The 23809-nt window shown below is 33.6% G+C and overlaps 1 long non-coding RNA gene across 1 annotated transcript; it reads left to right on the top strand.

Annotated features, from left to right (window-relative positions):
• Positions 1 to 187: 187 nt before the first annotated feature.
• On the top strand, positions 188 to 23146 carry LOC127854144 (uncharacterized). The gene is made up of 3 exons (XR_008036936.1): positions 188 to 262; positions 21876 to 22019; positions 22603 to 23146. It is a non-coding gene; the product is annotated as an uncharacterized LOC127854144 (long non-coding RNA).
• The last annotated feature ends 663 nt before the right edge of the window (positions 23147 to 23809 follow it).

Genomic DNA, 23809 nt, shown 5'->3' with positions numbered 1-23809 from the left:
CTTTAACAGATAGTCTGCGCCAGGAGAACGATGAAGACAATTATTTCTCACGTCTTGTTGTTACAAATAGTTTGCACCAAGGAAATGATGTTGAACTTAATCTCCCACAACCTGCTTTAACAGATAGTCTGCGCCAGGAGAACGATAGAGAAAATTATCTCTCACATCTTGTTTTTACAGATAGTAAAAGTGAATGATGATAATCCTAATCTCCCACAACCTGCTCTTACAAATCATGACAGGAATCTTCCTAACATCGAAGGTAGCCATTTTGTCCCTTTATTCGAATGGATAAAATAACCGTTATGCTTAATATCATATGTTTGTAATGTAACTATAATTGCTTTAAAGCCGTCAGTGTATATAAAACATGTACAGTAATTTCTTATTTTTTTTTGCTATATCTGCGCATAATGGATTAAGCAGTATTCATCAATGTTGGTTAAGGGGGCATATTTGCCAATGTATTCTTTCTTGAAAACCTGACTAACGGGTTTCGCAACTTTTATGAAATACAACACAAATGTAAAGGAATACAATTCTCATGACACAGATAATTGAAATTTTGTTTCTTTTCTGAAAGGTGTATGCTCAACAAACATATCTTCAATTTGAACAAAATGACAAATTTTCGATATAAGAAAAGTTAACATTTTTATATTTAAGAATTATGTACACATCAAATGAATTAATAATTATGTATGTCTTATTTTACAATAAAAATGACAGGCATAGGATACAGGATTATAGAAAAAATGTAATAGCACATGCCATGGAATATAAAGGAAAATTGAAAATCCAAAAACATAATTAGGAGAGATATTATTTTTAAGCCACGCTAGTCTTAAATTTAAGGCAGGTGAGCAATTGCCAGTACTATACAGGACGAAACATACTGCACAAAATAACACTAAAAATAATTAAAGCTGTGGTCATCCCATAGAACGTTTCATGAGAAACACTTTGAACGGCCACCGGAAAAACTTTGCGAAACCGAAATTTCGCAAACTTAAGTACCCTTTTTCTTGAAGGTTTGCTTATTTGTGATAAAGTATAAGATAAAAGTCTAACTTGTGATTAATAATTGGTTATTTTTGCTTGTTTAATGCGTTTTCTTCACTATGAACTTTATTTGCAAAGTTGGGGTTCCCATGGGATTTTTGTATTATCCCATGGGATTTTTCATTATCCCATGGGAATTACGGTTTCTCCCATGGGATTTTTCTCCAGCTTTTTTTATGGGAGAAAAAATCCCATGGGATTTTCAAAAACATAAAACACGTTCGTTTGTGCTTAGTTATTGATTTTAAGCATTGTTAAAGCATTTGTGCTTATTTTCGTTCAATTTACTTTGATAGAAAAAAAATCCCATTTTTTTATGGGAAAATTTTTTCTGATTTTTAGAGATTTATTCATGTAACCTTCAGAAACACTACCTTTTAACAAATGATGAGCATTTCTCGCGATTTCAACGCGTTAAATCGTGTTTTAAAAAAATAAAAAATCCCATGGGATTTTTTGTCCCATGGGATTTTTTTGTCCCATGGGATTTTTTTACCCATGGGATTTTTTTCCAATTGGATTTTTTTTAAGGTATAAGTTTCTAAAAGCTATATAATAATAATAATAATAATAATAATAATAATAATAATAATAATAATAATAATCGTGCTCAATATGATGAATTTGTACTTTTAAGCGACTAACATTTTTATTCGAGCCGATCGTCGAGTCCGAATGGTGAGTATAAGAGCAATTTACCAGTACAAATAAATCTCACATGTGTAGAGAACGCTATCGTACTATAAAATAATCTTGATAATAAGTCATATGATTTCTCGACAGAAAATGAAAACAGTATCCATATTGATGTCAGCAATGTCCCCTGCTATGATAAATATTGACAAAATGAAAAACCTTGACAATAATTCCGTGTCGAATACGCATTAGATTATAGCAATCAAATTCATATAAGCATTGATAAGATAATATGCGAAAATGGGTCTTATGTCAAATACGTCCAGCGTAGCTCCATTCCATAATGTCCGGTATTAAGTCACGTCAAGTTTCGTGGTCGAATTATAGCATAATAATCATTTTCACATTACGCGAATCATATGAGTTTCCCTACATATAGTGTGTTAAAATTTATGTTACACTAATGTGCGATGATGAAAAGGGGATTTCGGTAATTCTACATTCGCCCGCCTAGTACCGAAATCCCCATATTTACGCCTTAAAGGGTCAATAGGTCATCGGTATGAATGGTTTTTGACTTCACATAAATGTTAAGGTGCAAAAAAATGATATTAATTTTAATTATTAAGCACTATTGACAGCATTAAGTTGCCTCTCAGTGGGGATTTCGGTAATTCTACACTAGAACTTAAACGCGCGCCGGTACCGAAATCCTGCTGTACAAACCTTCAAGTGTCAACAAAATTATTATAGTGTTTTTTTTCATTAGCAACCAGTGACATGTATTATCTCCCATTCGGTTACTTCTTTTGGAAAATAATTAGCGGGGATTTCGGTACTGCTACATTCGTACGCCCAGAGCCGAAATCACCCATGTTTACGCCAATCCCCCATATTACGCCTTAAAGGGTCTATATGTCATTATGTTTGGGTTTTGGCTTTGCATTAATGTTGATTTGTACACAATCATATTAGTGTTAATCATTTAAACACTCTTATCAGAATATTTTTTCCATTATTAAATAGTTTATTAATGTGAAAAATGTGTAAACGAATGTAAAAAAGTTAAAATGTACATTTAAAACATTGGTTACACAAAAGTATATGTAAATATAACATGACATAGTAATAATAAGTCTTCAGAAAGTATTTTCCAAACAAATCTGATGAAACAAATGATATCGTACTACCTTATTTACAATATGCTATACACTTGTGCAATTTAGTTATCAATGTTTAATCAAAGCATAAATCAGCATATGTTGCCTCTTAGCGGGGATTTCGGTAATTCTTAACAAGCACATAAACCCGCGCCGGTACCGAAATCCCCGCTGTACAAACCTTCAAGTGTAAAAAAATACTGATTTAGGTTTAAATAAAGGGAACAATAGTATTTTTGGCCACCAAAAAGCACTTCCGCGTCAACAAAACGATTGAAATTATGTCAGAAACCCAGCTTTTCATTGTATATATTGCAATACACCATCGGCCGCCGAGAGCGGAATACTGCGCTTGGCCGCTAAACAATGTGGATTGCATCAAATTAAATGTCAATTTTCGATTTTATTACAAAAATAAACACTGCCTTTTTATAAATATGTCAAGCACGTACACTTAACAAAAAAATCGATATATCTTTATGTAATGTAGAAAAGTAAAGCGCTTTATATATAACAATGTTTTATAATGTCTCTCTGGTTGAGAAAAAAAACTAAACAAAACCATGTAGAACATATAATATGTTTTCATAATTAAAAAAAATATTTAATGATGCACGTGATGTTTTATAATTGATATAAGTTCACGTGTCACTGAACGAGTTAAGGGAGAGATGCGAATTAAATTACACATAATTAAAAACTGATACTATACTGTCAGCTTGATTTATAAATTGTGTTCCATCGCGCCAATATATTCATTGTTCCATGAAATTGTGTATAAAAGCAAAACGATTGAAATTATGTCAGAAATCCTGCTTTTCACATGAAATGATCTTTAACACTTTATTTATTCCAATCAGGTAAATAACAAATACAATAATAGGGGAAGTCTATACTGTGTATTAGAAACTTGTTGTGTTGATCCCTATCTTATCCGCTCAATACACATCCACCTGGCTACTGTACAGAAAAAAATAGATTTGCTTCCAAAATAACTGATTTCATTAATTGCTAACTTGTTGTCTACATTTTAAATTAACAACGATAATGGATCAACATCACCGTTGCACAATTATTAAGTTCACAGTAATCTGCACTTTAAATAGATAGCCTAATTAAAGACGGTGCTAATAAAGAACAAAGCGTGAATGTGGATATTAAGAAATTAGATCCTTTTTTGCATGACACTGGCAGTATATCATTTTTATCTTATATAAATAAGCCACATTTAAGACATGGATAAAATTAAAATAAGACACATTTGCATCTTTCATTTCTTGAAAAAAAAAATAAGCACGCAGTCACATATAAATAAGATACATTGAAGACACAGAAAAAAATAAATAAGACACATTTGCATCTTTCACTAAATTTTCTTAAAAAAACATGTGAAACTGAAGAAAAACATTTATTACTGACTCATTATTCTAAAAGTCGACTGACAACTTAAGTTCAAAGAGGGATTTACAATTAAATAAGATCCATTTTCGCATGATGCTGGTTGTAGAGCAAGCAATACATTTCTTACTGACACATTATTCTAAAAGTCGACAGGCAACATAAATTCAAAGAGGGAACCACAATTAAATAAGATCAATTTTCGCATGATACTGGTTGTATAGCAAGTAGTCACATATTAATTACAGCTTGCATTAGTTGCAATAATTTTGTTAAGTGCGCGTGCTTCTGAACGTTGCGTTAAGCGAGAGTGTTATCATTTTGTTAGTTTTATATTTTGGTATTATGTATGATTATTGCTTGTTTTGAATTTGAAATAAACGCTTTCTGGCAAATAAGCATCGTCTTAATTTTAATACAAATAATGAACATTTGACATACAAAATGTCCAATAACATACCGGCAATAACATTATATATATGTTAATTTCTTTGCATGTTTATACCGAAATTATAGCCGACATCGGCAGTTAGGGAAATTTTGTGACACACTTTCACACATCAAACATGCATGATAGTTCTTTTTTCATATGATATTCCCCTGGTTGCTTACCGGTGTATTGGTGCAGTTGATAACCCCGCCGGGACTACAGTAGGGTGCTAATACACACGTGTATCGTGTTCAATACAATCGTCTTAATTTTAATACAAATAATGAACATTTGACATACAAAATGTCCAATAACATATCGGCAATAACATTATATATATGTTAATTTCTCTGCATGTTTATACCGAAATTATAGCCGACATCGGCAGTTAGGGAAATTTTGTGACACACTTTAACAAATCAAACATGCATGATAGTTCTTTTTTCATATGATATTCCCCTGGTTGCTTACCGGTGTATTGGTGCAGTTGATAACCCCGCCGGGACTACAGTAGGGTGCTAATACACACGTGTATCGTGTTCAATACCCGATCCATGCTACAACGTGTAAGAACGGGAATTTCGGTAATTCTACCTTTTTAAGCTTGCGCACCTCTAATGGGCACATATCTAATATAATTTAATTAATTAATTTCCTAATCAGCATCATTTCACTAAACTACATGCAAATTTGTAGGTAGGCTTTCCATGCTTAAAAAAAATAAACCGATTTTTTCAAAACCACCCTCACGCTCGGCTTTTGTCTAGTTTATTTTCACCCCTGGGGTATATAAAAGTTCCATAATTCATTCAAATTTCCAAATATGGGCATGCAGTTGGTGTGTACAGATGCAGTAAAGGTGTTTAAAGTTTAAACAAGATGAAATAAGTATTCTTTTACAGATATTTATTTTTTACAAATTTTAATCTATGGAATAGCGCCATGAAATGTAAGTGATTTCAGCCAAGTAAAAATTGGGTCGGTTAAAAACAAAGTGTCATAAAATTCAAAATAGTATCATTTAAGTTATATTTTAAACTAAGTTTTTATAGAAACACTATATACAGCAAAAATACCAAAAAATAGACAGATTTACCGTTTACTTCTTGAAATAAAAATAAAAATGCAACATGCATCATTCGTATTTTCAGCAGTAAATTAATCAATTTAGCCATAACGTTGTTTTAATTTTAAAATTGAAGGATGTGCATACAATTTTAAATATATTTAACAATAAACATAGCTTATGTGCTATATTAAATCAAATAACGTTGGAAAAGAAATAAAACGCCTTACCCAATCGGCCACGACAACTTCAAATCTGTGTAACCTTAAATTAGATATATATAAGTAAACAGGTAAAAAGGCTCGCTCGATCTTTGAAGAAATCGCGAAATCGTATTTTTCAGATGATAATTGGATCAAAGTCAATATTTATAGTGAAAATAATGTAATCTAAATGAATAAGTTAAACATATATCAAAATTCGAAGTTTGAAAAAAATAAAATGCATCTCTCGGAAATAAGCGATCATTGAAGATCGGCAATGGCTTATGTATGAAGTGAAAGGACAGTTGAAAGTTTCCATTTTGCACGTTAATGATTCTGATAATATGGTGACAAAGGCAGCAGTCCTATGTAGTTTTGTGTTTGACCGGAGAGTAGCGTGATCTGTGTCGGTGTTGGGCGCTCTGAGGGCGCAATCCGGCTACATAGGTACATAGGAACCTCTTGTGGCTATAGTCCATGGATCGGGTTCGGCAGACAGGGAACATGTAAATTTTTATATGTATGTTTTATATCTTAATTACCTAAACGTATATTTATCATGGTTACTTATTTACTGAGGTTTGAGTTAGTCGCAATGATTGTAGATACGTTGTACTATATGTAGAAAGTATTTGGAGGACGAGTGGCACGGGCACGCGCTTTATTATCACTTATGCAAGGAACGCGTTTTGTTTATATACGTATTTTTGATATTCCGATAGGCTTAAGGGAGGTAACTTATTCAAGTAAAACGCGATATTTTTTGCGATGCCTTTTTATAACTCTTGTTTAATTAATTACATACGAATATACAGCTAAATTTAAGATGATTTTTACCAGAAAAAAATTCGGAGAAAGATATATTGAGAGTTTGATATTCCATAGAATGCGAGTCTCCATATATATTTTCTATTGCAGGGGAGGTAATTTAAAAATTTTAAAGTCTCCGAATTGGTCTTTGTTGTATCTATTTACGTTTATTTTCAAGCTAATGGCGATTAAAAAATTAATTATTATTAGTATGTGCTCGCATGGATATTGGTACGGATATATCGTGTTCATATAAATGTTACTACATCCACATCATTCAACATTCAGGTCGGGCTACACAAATCTCGTGAAGAGGCCAGTAGGACCTGTAAACAAACTCTCATACACACACTCTTCACTCATCGTGGCGCTCTCGCATGTCTGAGGCGATATATAAAACCGATGTCATACATAATACTGTATTCGCTGGTATTTTCGGTTGATATGTTTGATTGCTTAGGACGCAATGAATATAGTGTATTTATATTTAATCGAAGTGAGCTCATTGTTGTTTCTGGCGGTATTCAATTTCTGGTAATAGTTTCGCGATTAAAGACGTCGGTTCTCGGTTAGGTGTGGAATGTTCTTATTTGTTAATGTGCCAAGTGCTTAAAGGCGGTTTATCGCACTTTATTAGTCGGCGTTTCAAGAGAATGGGTAATAAATGCAAATCAGTAGGTGCTTAGAAGACTTACGTACGGCAAGAACCATAACTCACTCTGCTAGGAACGATTACCACTGCCTGTCTGCAGCAGACGACAAATGATTCTGCTCTAGCAGTGAATGTATATACCAGCTTGTAAACGCCATTGGCCAGTCTAGTGTTTATCATTAAAATATGCACATATTGGCTGCTTTCATGGAAAACGAGGCTTAATGCACGTCAAATAAGATTAGCCTGTGCACAATGATAAGCATATGCAATGCGAACAAGCTAATCAAGGACGACAACAGCGAACAACTTCAGTGCCTTCAGCGCTTTGATTTATAATATACATTGTGTCCTATGTTATATGGCGTATGGCTACTAATATATGTGTGTATAAAATATGTTAACCGTCTTTATTTTTTAAATAAATGAAATCATACTGAAACTCTACGAATTGAGGATTTACATGTTTTTATGAGCTGTCAAAGATTATTACAAACAACAATTATTATCCTTTTTAATGCAGACACTTTAAAAGACTGTGGGTGCGGACCCAGGATCCTGCGATAAATCAAACGGAAAGGTACTTTAGGTACTTAAGCTACGTTGAAGAAATTCGGACATTGTTGACGCCCTGTCTTCAATAAATACTGTTTTTGAGTGAGGTAAAACTTACAAATGTATTTGTTAGCCAATTGACGTGTATCGTGGTATTTTGAAATTATTTTTAAAATAACTGGGCTAAGCAAGAAAAGTACTGCAACAATTTCGCTAGATTTGAACACATTTTAACACTCCGCATTATGATATTTTGATTCAATTTTTCATATTTATACCAAGTGAGTTTTCATTTGACCGCCTTGCGGATACAGATCCATTAGCATGTGCTTGTGTATTATAATAACAATTAATGAGTTAATTTACTACTTACAGTATCGTTATTTTCATCAACATCATCGTTATCATCGTTATCATCATCATCATCATCATCATCAACATAATCATCATCTCATTATTATCATCATCATCATCATCATCATCATCATCATCATCATCATCATCATCATCATCATCATCATCATCATCATCATCGTCATCATCATCGTCATCATCATCGTCATCATCATCGTCATCATCATCATCATCATCGTCGTCGTCGTCGTCGTCGTCGTCGTCGTCCTCGTCCTCGTCCTGCTCTTCCGCCTCCACCGCATCATCAGCAGCAGCATCGTCATCAGCAACAGCAGCAGCATTATCGTCACTATCACCAACAACATCGTTATGGTCGTCATCGTCGTGATCATCATCATCAGTGTCATCATCATCATCATCCTCGTCATTGTTATCGTCGTTGTTCTCCTCCTCGTCGTCGTCATCGTCATCATCGTCGTCATCGTCATTCTCATCATGAACAATTTCAACAACCGTAAAACCTATCGCTTAGCTCATTTTTGCAGTGAATTCGGATGTTATATCAAATCTTTTTGATTAATAGAGTTTGCTGCTTAATGTATTAATAACTAAATAATAATGTTGATAATATTGAAAATAAATGGTTTCAATTTTATTTATCCGTTTAAGATGCAGTATTTGACCAAGTTAATTTGTCGCTAAAAGTATTCATTACACATTCAATCCAAAAAGCGTTACGAGTTGCTATTGAAACTATAATCGCATTCCGATAAAAATGGTGTCTGTATTAGGGCCTGTTTAATTTCTACGCTTCATTGCAATTCATAAAAATATTTTTAAGGGTACCGGTATATCTAGACACACTCTGTTATCCAAACAATCCTTGTGATCATAAACAAATAAACAATGAAATATAAATAAAATTAGATGATAAAAAATGGTATCTTCCTTTTTGCTGTTGCTAGTTATCAACAGAGTAGCAAAACTTTTAAATATAAATTATATTCAATTCATAGCACGCTTAAAGATTTGAAGTTTATCTAAATCTATAAGCACAAACATATTTATGTTTGTTAATACAAAGCTGTAGCAGTTTTCTGATTGCGCTTGAAAAGATGTGATTGTTGTTGTTGCATTAATAGTATCATTAGTTTGTATTTCCAGATTAGGTATTCCACCATACATTTTGTTTTTAATCAGATGTCTTATAATTGGCATTGCAATATTTCAATAACGAGTAATCAACACAATTGACTTTATGTATTTTTAATTGTTTATCCATATTATCATTAACACTTGAGGGAAAAATAAGCTGTGTCATTTTTTATTTTACTTATGGTTCAGACAACTCTGCTTTTACTATATGCCGTAATAATTATAAGTTTCCGTGCACTTAAAGATATTGTTTTTCGTGTTGGAAAATTTAAATACGAAAAATATTTAGAGACAAGTGTGTTATGTTTGTTTGTCAATTATTTAATTGAAGTAGAAATAATACATCAGTGTACATAATTTTATTGTGTTGTTCCCTTCGTTCTTTACTTTAAAAATACAACTTAACAGCTTTGCAATCAACTGAAATAATATATAAAAAGTAAAAACAATAAACGTTTGGCTTTCTTAATACGATATCATTTCAAACGCTGTTGGAAGGAGCCATTGCTTATTAGAGGTTTACAAGGTGATTTACCCAAGTACGCAAATGTAATGGTCGATTGCCCTTAGGCATGATTCTGTTTTATTACTTTAATCCGGTTGTAAAAATGCATGACCGAAGGGTCATCAGATAAGCAAAAACAGGGCCAAAATCTGATAAAATAGCGCTGTTTAACTGACTGTACGAAAATCCGTATGTCCGAAAATTTAGAATCATGAAAGCATAAATATTTTGGCTTAAAAAGGAAATGTAAGAAAATTTAGAATGTAAGAGAAAATACGGTGGTTTTATGGTGTTTAAATCGATTAGAAATAGCAAAACCTAAAGACATTATCTCAAGTGTGATTTTCAAAAGATTTTATATGAATGCACACAAACGGTAAAACTAGTCTATTAAAATGCAATACCTTCATTGGTTCTCATGTTTTTAATATTTATTAAACATAGGTATTTGTGAACACTTGTTGTTATATAATATTGAAATGTACACGCACACTGAACATAAAATCATTAGCATAACGGCTAAGTTGGTTTTTACTAAGATTGCAATAGTGTTTATTTTATTATTATGAATCTTATGAGGATAATTTTGAAAGTATGACACAGAGTATCTGAAGAAAATATATATATAATCACATATGTTGTTGTTGTTGTGGTTATTGTTTCAATATTTTTATGAGTATCATACATTCAATGACGAATAGCTATTAATTTGTCATACAAACACCATAATTATTATTGGATTGCGGAGATTAAACAAATCGATTTCCTAGTAACTGATACATTTTTTGAGCGACAATTTGAAACTAAATCTAGTATTATTTAAATTTGATTATTTTAATTGCAGACTTTTTTTATTAACCCCAATTAATGTGTACGCAACGTTTCTTTTATTTAAATCGCTGAGTACGAAGCATCAAGCTATTTTTTAATTTATTGACAGTGATCTTTAATGTATGTCATAATATACATTGAAATCAATCTTAATTAAAGCTTGAGTGGTTGGTTTGTAATAAGTTTTGTAAATGTTGCTGTAGGATATGTATGCACAATAAATACTAACGCTCTGGCATATTGTGATGGTGATATGATTATATATTGCACAATGAATATGTGATGATGTTCTTGTGATAATATTGAGCCTATAATTAGTTTTTGAATTAAGCTAGCTAATTTCAAATAAGATACAAACACATCCCAATCCTAAAATTATCAGTAAGTTATAGTATTGTTTGCCTCTAGGCGCATAATTAATTGAAGGCCTAGTTTATCTGTTAATCCTCGCCCCATGTGGTGTCCCAGTGGGTACACTGATATTAATACACGATGTATTGGTCCACAATTAAATCTCTTATAAAAACATGTCTCTCAGGTGACTGAAAAATGGCTGTGTAGATACAACAAATACTACTACAACGGAGACTAAGATAACACATGTTACAATTAATTTGTCTTCCTTGCGTTCTTCTTATACGACAAACACTTCTAAAACAAAAGAGCAAAAAGCCGCTACTGCTACTGCTTCGGCTACTCTTACTGCTACTGCTGCCGCTGCCGCTGCCACTGCCACTGCCGCTGCCACTGCCACTGCCACTGCCACTGCCGCTGCCGCTGCCGCTGCCACTGCCGCTGCCACTGCCGCTGCTGCTGCTGCTGCTGCTACTGATAGTGCTACTGCTACTGCCACTGCTACTGCCACTGCTACTGCCACTGCCACTGCCGCTGCCACTGCCGCTGCTGCTGCTGCTACTGATAGTGCTACTGCTACTGCTACTGCTACTGATACTGCTGCTGCTGCTGTTGCTACTGCTACTGTTACTGCTACTGATACGGCTACTGCTACTGCTACTTCTACTGCTACTTCTACTGCTAGTGCTACTGCTACTGCTACTGATTCTGCTACTGCTACTGCTGCTGCTACTGCTGCTGCTGCTGCTGCTACTGCTACTAATGATAATAATTCTCCTTCTACTTCTCTTTCTACTATTGCTAGCGATGCTTCATAATTTATTTTTAAATGTATCATTTTGTTAAAACAGGAAAGAACTGTTATATATATTTTCTTAAAGGTGTAAAGAATCTAAACTTTTCTGCGATTAAAGTTTTATTTAACTGGATTAGTATAGGCCACATAACAGACGCTATTGTACTGATTTGTACTAAACAACATTTTGTCATAATCAACAGTTTTAACATGCCGCAGTTTCCTTGGAAGTTAACCTTTGATTGGAGTTATGTATAAAACATTAACAAGGTATTTGTTGACAGTTTGTCCTGTCACAATTATATATTAGTTGAGCCAAACGTGTGATAAAGATCCCTTTTGGGCAGGCGATAAATACTATTTATATTGTTCAACAGTGGGAGACTGAGAACACATATGTTACAATTAATTTGTCTACTTTGCCTGCTTCTTCTTTATATATTTTTCTTGCTAATCGTTTAAGTTTAGTTTTAGTTAAGTAGGTATATCAATTTACATTTTTTGATAGATATTTATTTGGATAGTAATAGTATGTTTTATTTGACTTGACATCATTGAACCGGTTTATTCATTGATAAGATCGGGATCTCCACAGGTGTTTAATCTCGATTGTTAGGTGGGGAGAAGGGTCCGAATGATAATGTTGTCGTCGGCTTACGAATCACATTTCACAAGTTTTAGACAAATATGCATACGTTATAAACCTAATTTAAGTATTACATAGATAATAACTTATCTTTATTTTGATGAACTACGTTTAAGGTATAAAACTATAATTATCTATGTGTTGTGTGCCGCATACATACCATCTTGCTTTTTTAAATTTGATCACAACGGTCCGAAGTCATAAACATTCATTATGCATGGTTGCTAAAGCACAGTGTATACTAACTAACCTATGTTTATTGCTGTTTGCTAGGGTTATTATTAATCTTTTTTATTTTTTTTATTTGGGGAGGGGGGGGGGGGCTTTTATAGAAGATTTCAACTAGTCCTTCAATTAACGAAAAAAAATATTGGTATAGGAAATATAAAAGAGTAATAGACAGCTTCATTCATGCTGTTCTATTATGGTGTTTTAACGCATATAATTATGTATGGTTGATGAAGCACATTGTATGCTACCGATGTTTATTGTTGTTTGATGATGATGTTAAGTTGGGGTTGCTGTTGTTGTTAAAGATGATGATGAGGAGGAGGAGGAAGAAGAAGAAGAAGATGATGATGATGGTGGTGGTGGTAGTAGTGACGACGACGACAATGATGATGATTTTGATTATGATAATGAGATTTGAATTAAATTAATGCGCAAAGAATTTTCTTTTTAGCGGCCAAGTGCAGATATCTGCGCTCGGCCGCTGTAAGGGTTATGTAATATTTGCAATCTACATAGGAGTCAATAGCAGATACCAAGCACCATATGCTTATGAGAAACAAAAGCAAAATATTGGCAATCGCTGAAATCTCGAATATGACTTAATCATTTTATTAAATGAAAACCGGTAACTATTTTAAACGGTTATTATATTGCAACAACTTAGCGTTGTTTATCCAAAAGACCATTGTTATAATTACAGGGACGTCAATAGGCCAAACTATTCAGGAAATATGATTTGAGTCGTCAAGGATTGATTTTGAGATCAATGTACGTCCGATGAGATTTAAAGGGAGTTGGAGGCGTAGGGACAGATTCGTTCGAGTACGCGATCATTTGAGAACAAATAATGTTGAAGCTTTATCGGAATTCCGGAAATTTGCGATCGGTACCGATTTTTCCTGGTTCTTTTTTAAGGATTCTGATAAGTTAGCGGCCGGCACGGACATGAATATTAACTGACGAAAACCTCTTCGCTACTTTCCGAAAATCTTTGACATGTTGCAAATATCCGTAATATTCCGCATTGTACTCACCAGAAATTGCAACTAGAAAGACTACAATAAATCAATTAGCTACGGCTCGGGCGGGGATTTACCTTTTATCCCTGTAAGGGACCTAATGCCCCAGACTACCGGCTATTTTTTCCGGAATTCGAACTTGATACACTTGATATCCCTGAATTAAATATTTATATCCGCAATTTTGATCTCTAGAGTGCTGACTGTTAGTATTGTATTTGACTGGAATGACTGTCGATTATGTGTTTTTAAGATTAAAACAAGCTTACGAAGAACATTGTGTTTGCTTTTTTGTACGCTTTCTTTTTAAAAATGTATTGTCCGCCACGGACGCAACAATTGACCAAATGTACCAGATTGTGGTCTCTTTAAAGTGCTATGTTTTTACTGCCGTGATATCTTTAACAAACTACACATTATTGATCGTGGACGTTTTATACTCTTATTGAATTTGTTTCCCCAAAATATGCTCTTCTATTAGTAGATGTTTAGGTGACGATGTTCTAATTATAGATCTTACACGGCCAAGAAACACTAGATAGGTCTTTGCAAAGAGAGCTGTTGGATATCGTGAATGCGTTCAATGTGGCCTGTTTATTTCAGAAAGCTATGTGCAATGTTTTATGGGGATTTCTATCAAATTGCCAATTGCAAAATTTGATTTAATTCATTCGGACCTACAAGCGGGAAACTTTTTCATTAAAATTCAATGGGCTTTTAAGAAGTTCGTTGAAAGGCCAAATTTGACGTTAAACAGCAACGCCGAAAAAATTGCTACTCAGTCTTATTTATCACTTTTTTTGTAAGATTTACCAGTAGACGTTCTTCAGTGAAATTAAGCAAACACACAGTGCCGACAAATATGGAAGGGTATTTAGGGTAAAATAACATCCTTCTTTGTGACTGTGTCATGATTCTTGATGGTACTTTCAATTAGTATGTAGACACCTTTTCATGCTTGATGACACTTACATCTTGCCTGATGTCCAATGTCTATTTACATTCTGCTTAATGGTATCATGCATGTGTACAGATGCAACATTCTTGTTCGTTAATTGCATGCTGCATATGTGTATGTTGGTTTGTGCAGAGAGACTTGTGCAATAGGCGCAGTGCATAATGGAATCAAATATTAATGCGTTTAATAAATTAACGCGATGGTAAGATGTGAGTTTCACCCAAGCATAAAGCAACATACTATCATGCATGATACAATGATGTCAATTGACAGTCATTCCGAAATGCTACGGAGGACTACGGAAATTTACGGCGTATAACGGAAATTTTATGTTATAGGAGAAGTTGCGCACCTTTGTAAGATATTTGCTACTGAACTGAAATTAACCGCGTGTTTGTAGACTTAACTTTTTTTTGGTTAATGACTAACCATAATTTTTGTACAGTAATTTACCTTCAATAACCAAAGAAAGTCTATGGATATATTTCAATATATGCTACTAATGCATGTATGCAGAGCTCCAGATAAGACGCTTAAAGTCGTAAAAAATTGAATTAAATTTAGTAAAAAAGTAGACTTAAATTCTGTGCGTACGGTTACACATTGGAAAAATAAAATAAGAATTCAAAATGTGTGATCATGCGTAAAACTCAATATCAATGCATATAATGTAAACATTTTATCAATGAGTTCCCACTCGTCTAGGCCCTCATTACAATTATGAAATCAACAGCACTTTAACGTTATTATGAATAACAGACCATCTTTACAACAGTCGAAAAGCCGAACTTTTTCCATTATCTGGTCCTTTTATCGCAAAAAGTCTGCTGTAACCCGGCAATTGTCATGAGCTCTTCTTAGACTAAAAACCTAAATGCGGATGTAACAAAAATTATATTTACCTGGAAAAAAAGAATTAATAATAGACTTTAAGGCTGGATTATTATAGAGTGTAAACCAAGATTTTGCTGAAAAAGTTATCTGGAACTTTGCATGTATGTTGAGAGGAAATCGATTACATAATTTCAAATTTACTAGAGTACTTTTATATTGCACCACATAAAATGCTATAAAACTATAATATTGAAGTGCACATATAAACTTTATTATAGATGGGTAGGTATTTCGTGTCAATCTCTTTCACATATGAAAGAGCTGTTGGTCATGCTGCTTTAAGTATTTAGATTATAATTTAGATTAAGCAAAATAAAACACTAGGTATTTGCCAAGAGTCAAATATATACGAGCAGTAAGAGCGTAATCGTGCACAGCGAGACTTACCCATGTAGAATTGAAACTCTTATTGCTTTCTTTCGAAATAATTTCATGTGTCCGATCTAATATGCAATATGCCCGGTGTTTTTTTGCGGATTAATGTTCCGTTTTAGATCCATAATTAACGAATGCCTCAATATTTTCAAAAATTAACACCGGAATAATGTTCACCGACATTTTTTCATACAGATTGGATATAAATATTATAGAGCTTAACAAAAAAATACATTAAGCCCTGTTCTCCCGGCACACGTGCTGGACACACAGGTGGTTAGCGTGTGGCTATGATAATAATTAGTGAAAAAAATCTTTTTGAATGATAAATAATCATATTAAAACGAAAAATCAAATTTTCTATAAAAAAAAATCACTATCGTTTTATATATAACAAGGTATCCAACTCGAAATCATCCGAAAACGGGGTGCATCGTTTTGAACAGACATTACTAAATTAATTTTGCAGCGATTTTCATGACCCGGTCTTATTCAACGCAGAAATGAATTTCCTTTTAGGAAATGTATATATATTGTTATATTTCTACACATGCTGGGTCAAATTTTAAGAAATAAAGCTATACATAATTCGCTTGACCCAGTTGTGATCGATCAGACCGTATTTATGAATGAAATCTCCAGTTGTAAAGATACAACTCCGCATTGGAGCAATGAAATCACTCTTGTGTTTAAAATGTCAGTTGGTTGAAATGTATGTAAACAAAGGTTTGAAAATACGCTGGACAGTTAGTTTTGATGCATAATGCTACGGCAAGCACGGTAAGAATGTTTTTTTTTCATACGTTTTATTGAATTATGGTATCGAGGTTCGTGAACTTTGCAGGGAAAATGCCCTTTTCCCCGTGAAGATTTCAGTCATGAATACTGTCTGATCGATCACAGCTGGGTCACGCGAGTTGTGTATCGTGTTATTTCTTAAAAGTTGACCCAGTATTTGTAAAAATATTGCAAGACATATACATTTCCAGAAAGGAAATTTATTTCTGCGTTGAATAAGACCAAGATCGTGAAAATCGCTGCAAAATTGATGAAGTAATGGCTGTTTAAAACGATGCATCCCGTTTTCGGATGATTTAGAGTTGGATACCTTGTTGAATATATATTTAACTTATTTTTTTTAAGAAAAGTTGATTTTTCGTTATAATATGATTACTTATCATTCCAAAATATGTTTTCACTAATTAGTATTATAGCCACACGATAACCACCTGTAGCTGGACACTTTTAAAAAACACTATACAAATTCAAGTACTTATGCACTTAATTGATTGTAAACAATGACGGTTGAAATCCGTGCGTGGGAATTTTTCTGGTAACCAAGAGCGACGTCAACGTTCATGACAAACCTGTTTATATGACATTTATTTATTGATTTTTTCCAACTTGATTGAAAATTATGTTTTATGATATTTTAATACATGTAGATGAAGTAGTTGTTTTCTCAACGAGGAGTACAATAGTTGTACAGTACTAGACACGAGTACTTGTAACTTTCAGGTTTCTCTTTATACCACAGACATTATATAGTCATATAATGATAAATATGTGTTTATAGAAATTGTAATTATAGCATGGTAAACAGACTAGAGAAATCTGAAAGTTTCACGCACAGGTCTGTGGCAATGGGGGTTTGGGCTACTTTATAAATATGAGGTCGATATGCAATGCACATCGGTAGATTACGTCTACTGTAATTATTTGGATAAGGGAAGGGCCACAATTCCAACACATCAGCCCCGTTATGTTCTGAATAAAATACATGTATAATTTCTTGAGTGCCAATTGCATCTTACAAATATCAAAAACATTCACGGCAGTCAATTCATTGTGTAAACCTACTGGTCTTCATGGCAATAATGAACGTATTTAGTTTAATGGAGATTATATAACGAAGGGAACTAATTCAGCTTATTCAGTTTACTAGTCAAAATGATTCGGATGTTTTCGCTTTTTTTTCCGAAAAGTAATTTATTCAACATACGGAAAAAAAACGCGCGCCACCTGTTGTCATAATTTAGTAACTTGCATTCTGCTTACTGCCTGTTGCTAACTGCCGTTGTTAATGACGCTTAGTGGCAAAACCGATTATGACTGGTTTCAGGAATAATGAACACACAAACATTGGATAGTCACCAAGCATGTTGAAACAATCATCAAGTATAACCGATAGAGAACAAGCATGTTGGAACTGTCATGAAGCATGTTAGAATAAACATCACGCATAATGTAAATATTCATCATGAATGATGTAATGTTGCAGCAATCATCAAGTATAAACGAATAGACAACAAGCATGTTGGAATTGTCATAAAGCAAATTAGAATAAGCATCAGTCATAATGTAAATATTCACCACGAATGATGTAACTTTTACCTAAATATCCTTCCATAGACATGTGTTGTTACTAAAATAGACATAGAGATTTGAGCATTGGGAGTGACCTAATCATACTGTGCTTTAGCAGTATTACGGAATACCGTTAGTGCCATCGTGGTTACACATTAAAATCCAGAGGGCGAGAACGCGAGAACGCGATAGTACGATGGCGACAATGTGACAATACGATGATGACAGGGTGACAATACGATGGCGACAATGCAATAGTACGATGGCGACAATGCGAGAACGCGATAATACGATGACGACAATCAGACAGTGCGATGACGACAGTGCGACAATACGATGGCGACAGTGAGATAGTACGATGGCGACAATACTACAGTTCGATAGTGCAATAATACGATGACGACAGTGCGAAAATACGATGACGACAGTGCGACAATACGATGGCGATAGCCGACAGTGTGATAGTACGATGGTGCCAATGCGATAACGCGATAGTATGATGGCGGCAAGTCGAAAATGCGATGGCGACAGTGCGACAATACGATGGCGACAATGCGATAGAACGATGGCGACATTGCGATTATACCACGGCGACAGTACGATATGACTATCGCATTGTCGCCCCCGTACTATCGCACTGCCGCCATTGTATTGTCGCACTGTCGCATTGTCGTCATCGTACTAGCGCGTTTTCGCAATCGTACGAACGCATTGTCGCCATCGTATTGTCGCACTGTCGTCATCGTACTTTCGCGTTCTCGCATTCTCGCCCTCTGGATTTTAATGAGTAACCACGGTGGCCCTTACGGTATTTTGTACAGTAAAGTGCGTAAAATCTGGTTTGGAATAACAATTTATATGCCGAAAACAGATGTTGAAAACCCGACTTTGTTTTATAAGTAGTAGTCTAAATATACAATGAGTTTTCCGAGCATTAAATAAACATATTAAAATAAAATTCATGTTCGTATCGGTTGAAGTTCTTGTTAATAGTAGAAGCAAAGAACACAATAAAACGCTGATTGGGCTTACTAATTTGAGGCAAGAAAAACACATCGCGCTATTATATATAACATATAACGCGCATCCGCAAAGTTCGAGCGCCCGTCTCGGTGCCGTCGTTTCCGGTGAAAGTTTCGCACAGGAGCTACCGAGTTTGGATATGAGACCACGAATCATGGCTTGACTTTATATATCAGTCAGCGTAGAACCTGACCAGACTGCGCGGTTGGACAAGCTAGGATGGACCAACTTTGGCCGCATATGACATAAGACCCATTTTCGCATGACGCGGGTCATCTGACCTTTATAATGTGTATATAGCTTTGAATGGAATTTGCACATAGTTTATGGCATGGACTTATTGTTATGTTAATGTGTTGCACGCTTTCAAAAGCAGAGGGCATATATAAGATCAATTATACTACGGAGTTCATTTTCTGTTGCAAAATGAAATGCAATAAAGATTGTTACTCAGCGGTGTGTACAGTATGACAGCGTTGTCTGTCTGCGATGCATTTATACTGGTTCTAAGCTGGCATACTCACCAATTGGACTCAACCATCTGCTCGAACAAGAAATGATAAGTTCTACTAGCATAAACCTTTAATTGTAACTCATTTTAAAAATATTCATGTTATTTATATTATTCAATTTATTATTCAAAATTATAAATATTATTTCCTTTATTGTTGTTTTTCGCATTAAGAAACTTATTCGGCTTACGAAACTGAAAAATCCCATTGGAAAAAAAATCCCATGGGACAAAAATCCCATGGGATTTAAAAATCCCATGGGATTTTTTGTTTTTTTTAAACACGACTAAACGCATTAAAATATCGTAGTTGTTCATCATTTCATAAAATATGATGTTTCTGAAAGTTTCATGAATAAATCTCTCAAAATAAGAAAAAAATCCCATGGGATTTTTTTCTCCCATTTTAAAATGGGATTTTTTTATTACTATATATTTTTATATATAATTGGCATAAAACCAATATACAGTCCTTAAATAACGTTAAAATACTTGCAAACGCAAATAAAACACGTTTTTTAAAATGTTCAAAATCCCATGGGATTTTTCTCCCATTTGCAAATTATGGGAGAAAAAAAATCCCATGGGAGAAAAAATCCCATGGGAAAATCAAAAATCCCATGGGAAAATGCAAAAATCCCATGGGAACCCCAACTTTGCTTATAAATTTCATAGTGAAGAAAACGCGTTTTTTGAGTGAAAATAACCAATTATTAATCAACGATAAGACTTTTATCGCATACTATGTCTCAAAGTAGCAAATCTTTAAGAAAAAAGGTACTTAAGTTTGCGAAATTTCGGTTTCGCAAAGTTTTTCCGGTGGCCGTTTTTGGTTTGAAGCGGTTGAATGACGCGTCGTACCACGTAGCTCTGCATTTATAACTAATATACAAGTGCGAATACAAATTAACCTATTAACATTGTTGTTCAAAGCAAACATATATTAAACAGATTTGTTTTACAAGTTAACAACTCATTGTATAATATTCATAAGTTGCAAACCGAAAAACACAATGAAATGAAGTACATACAACAAGTAAATACAAAAGTTATGATTCACTTACTTGAACATGCGATAGAGCAAATTTAAGAACAAAATAGACGTACGTAGAACATGGTAATGTTTAAAAAAATATAACAGTAACTCTATTTAAAAGATAATTTTAACTATGAATGTGAATTGTACCAAAGTTACATAAAGAAAAATAATTTAATAGTAATAAACTGATTGTGCTACTACCAATATATAATTTACCAAACGCGTATTATTGCATGTTAAAATTATGAATACAAGTACTTTTGTATTGTAAACTAAATAAGTATTGTGATTAATTGTTGTTGATGGTTCAACTGATGTCCGGAATGCTGTTCAACCGGTTTTACCTCCCATGCATGTCGATAACCGTTTTAAGACAGCGATCAATATTTTGTATTTGATTTTTCTGTTTAGTTTTATTGGATTAATAATCTTGTATAACATAGACAATCAGTCACTGTCTTTTTTCGTTATTCATAGATTTAATGAATCCAACAATATTTATTTATACGCTTATGCTAATGATATTTAAAATGTTAATTGTCTTAAATAAAAGCCCATCTAATGGTAATGAACAATGATCTTCTGAAGATGTTTCGTGAATATTGTTAATATTAACATTTCTTAATAAGCTATGTACGCGTAACTATTTAATTTTGTGATAATTTCATACACACAGATACATACTCTTTCAATGACATGTCTTAGCTTTCAATTCACATGTTTTATTCATAATTCGTATTGGTCAGTCGGTATCTTTTCATATGATATTTTGTCGGTTTGATTATATGCAATATTGTAAAATGGAACATACAGCATCACACTGATGAACATTTGTACTATTATAGGACCCAAATTACAAATCAATTCCATGAAACCACTACATACGGATCAAGCGATTCTGCCGATCCTTGTAAAATCCTTCGATGGAAGTCCAGAGATAATACGACAACGAACAGTAGAGTTAGCGACAGTTGGGTTATATTACATCGGTAATTGTGAAGTTTAAAAATGTTTGTGACGAAGGCGCAAAATTTATTTAAAATGTTGAAATGGTGTAGGCCACAAGCAATTTCTTATGCATCATATACACACCTTATTTAATTGCTAAATGAATAGTCAGTATACGTTGCAAAGATTAGTAGTACACACTACATCAGTCAACCCGAGTCCTTTCAGCTAAACACAGCTATATTGTTGTGCTGTCGTTCATTTGATACCAATAATTTCCATATTTGAGTCAGGATCTGCTTTTTGTTGCCTTTATAAATTCATAGAAGGAATACGTTTTGTTTTAACGCAAGCATCTATGCATTCAAATTGGATCTTTATCAAAATTCGATCACGATCGCAATCAACAGGTGTGAACGTATTAAATCGATTCATTCCATAATAATATAATATATTATATTATATTATATATTATATACCTGATTTAATTTTTTAAATGTACAGTTAGAAATTAAACTAATACGCCTCTAAATAAATATAAGTTTCCGAATTGCACAGGTTTTTGGTTGGTTTGTTCACTACACATTTAATGTGTCTATTTTTATTATAATACAAATTTAACAGGTAATGCAGACTGCGTCCGCTGTTTCTTTTGTGGCATTCTCCTGCGACGCTTTGAGCCCGATGATGAAGCTTGGACAGAACATGTTCGATGGAACCCCAGCTGTACATTTGTGCAGTTGAACTCGTGAGAACACGTATCCGCGTCGAGTGTTAAAAAATCAAGAATCATTATTTGAAAAACAAGTAACAGTATTACGGAATGGTTTGTGTTTATGTCGAACACGACACATTGTTTTATACGGTTCTGTTACTTATTACGAAATAGGCTGACTCGTGCAAATAATGTTGTGTAATCTTGCCCAATAGTGTTTTGGAACCGAGGAACATAACATGCGTAGGACGAAAAGGGAACAAAATTTTTATATGAATGAGAACGAAGATCTGATATTTATGAATTTAGTACCCATTAACCATTTTGTGTTTTAAATGTATTTTATTATATTTACAAATCAGACTTACTCATACAGCTGTGTTTATTGACTTCGCGAAATAGTTTTGGTTTGAACAATTCACATCATGTAATCATGTTGAGCAGAAAAGATCATGTTATGTTGTTATGTGAATACAGTACTGTAATGTTTAAAATATAATGTTTAAACCAGGGTCTACGCACTATTTATATTATCTTAAGTACATCTCAAACACGATACTTTGCACATGTTTTTATTCTTGAAAAATGTATTGCAAATATATTTTACCTTTTGTGTTGCATACTATATATTTGAAACCGTATGTTTTTGATAATTGTATTGAATACTAACTTTTATCAACAACAACTCAAACACCATAAAAGATACTCATCAACACATTTGTTTTGTTTGCGTTGAACAAATATTACTATATATGAGTAGTCCATTATAAATGTATATTGTTGTTCCTGAATTCACTGATTTATTTAATCAAGTTTTCTGACCTTGTACATTCCATTGACGACACAATGAGAGATCTATTCATAAAACATGGCGGTCAATATGTATTTTTCCAACGTCATCACTGATGTAACTAATACGGGGTTTGTTGTTGAACGGCTACTATATGTTTTAGATTTATTTATTACCTTGTTATTGAGGTTTATTATAGATTGATAATTTGAGTAAAACAAAGCTTTGTGTAAATATGTGTGTTTGTTATTGTATCTCGCGCAATTGGTTGTTTGTTTTCTCATCGTCTATGTTTGTGCTATTTGTCTTGATATTCTGACATTTTA

The sequence above is a fragment of the Dreissena polymorpha genome, chromosome 12, assembly GCF_020536995.1.
Source record: "Dreissena polymorpha isolate Duluth1 chromosome 12, UMN_Dpol_1.0, whole genome shotgun sequence".
NCBI classification, from domain to species: domain Eukaryota; kingdom Metazoa; phylum Mollusca; class Bivalvia; order Myida; family Dreissenidae; genus Dreissena; species Dreissena polymorpha.
The sequence above is the reverse complement of the archived record's forward strand: the minus strand, read 5'-3'. Positions and strand labels throughout refer to the sequence as shown.